Below are 1,572 nucleotides of genomic sequence, written 5' to 3' on the forward strand. Positions count from 1 at the left end.
GTTGCTCCAGACTCCACTGCAGCCCTCTGTGTCTTATCCTGCAACCGGCCCATCACCTCTTGGTAAGCACTCTCCCCTCTTTTTTTCCTCTTATCTCTGCTTCATTGCATCCAGTGGTCGACCGCAGGCAAGTCAGAGCACGCCACAGATCAGGGGAAGAGAGGAGATTGAAATCCCAAAATATACTGGAATGGTGTTAACCCAGTAGATGGCTTCCGCATGGAGTTCTGGGCGTATTCTGCCCACAGGAGGTATCGACATCAGTCTAACTGGTTGCTGCTGCAGTAGGACCGAAGGAACCAACCCACCTTTTGGTTCAGTCACTCTACCTGCCCATTGGACTGGAAATTGTACCTGGATGTGAGGCTGACATTGACACACACCTGGGGGATGAACTGAGTCCCTTGGTTGGACAAGATGTCTTCAGGCAGGCCAAAGAACCGGAACACATGATTGAAGAGGGCCTCAGCCATTTCCAAAGCAAAGGGTAGTTTCCTGAGTGGAATGAGATGACAAGCCTTATAAAAATGACAGATTATTACTAGAATGGTGGTATTACCTTGCGAGGGAGGCTGGTCGGTCAGAAAGTCCACTCCCAAGTGGGACCAAGGGTGAAGTGGAATAGGCAAGAGTTTGCAGGAGACCAGTCAGCAACTGGTTTGAAGACTTAGATTGGGCACATATAGCACAGTTCTTGACGTAGTGGGTGACGTTTCTGGACAAGGAAGGCCACCAGAACTGATTCTGAACCAGCTGGATCATCCTATTCTCCCCTGGATGCCCAAAACACAATAAACAATGTGCCCACTGAATTACTTTCTCCCTTAAAGGTAGGGTAGGCGATTCCGGAAAGGCTAGCAATAGCAAGCTAGCTTTGAAAGCAACATCCCACCCTCCCTGCATAATCACTCTGCAAAGCCACGCCTCCTCCAAAACACATGAACTTGCACAGGCTAACCAGTGAGACACGATGAGAACACGATGAGAGATGGCGTTTGCGGAGGGTTGATTGCAATGCTGTCAGATTACCTCATGTCTCATTCACTGGTGAGAAAGCATTACAGCACAAAGCGCATAATATGCCTTCCATTCTCACTCGGTCTGCAATAAGCGTGATGTTACGCGCTGATGAAGTATCATGTCTGCGCAAACAGGGTGCACAGAGGTATGCAAATACATACATTGACAGGCAGGTAGGACAACCTATTGTAATCCTCAGACTGAAGAATATAATTGGACGAACATTTTATGGTCCTATGCCTTCCACAGACGATATAAATACATTTAGACTACTTAACTTAGTAATTGCTATCGGGATGTGAAGAGACTTTCAACCAGCATAACAAACAATGTTTTTGAACCAAATCACCTACTCTGCCTTTAACATTGAGGGGAGCCAGGCCAGGCAGATGCGGCGCTGCCACTCAAATGGTGTGAGGCAAGTGCAGCCTTGTTGCATAGCTTCTGGTGCTAGAAGTTCAGGTGTAGAGGGGAGGACCACGAGATTAAAGGCCTCGACGATACATGGTTTCAATGGGGGTCCTCAGGCCTCCCACTCTGTACATCCAGTGA

The sequence above is a fragment of the Sinocyclocheilus rhinocerous genome, unplaced genomic scaffold (genome assembly GCF_001515625.1).
Source record: "Sinocyclocheilus rhinocerous isolate Xijiao unplaced genomic scaffold, SAMN03320098_v1.1 scaffold7166, whole genome shotgun sequence".
Classification (NCBI taxonomy): Eukaryota; Metazoa; Chordata; class Actinopteri; order Cypriniformes; family Cyprinidae; genus Sinocyclocheilus; species Sinocyclocheilus rhinocerous.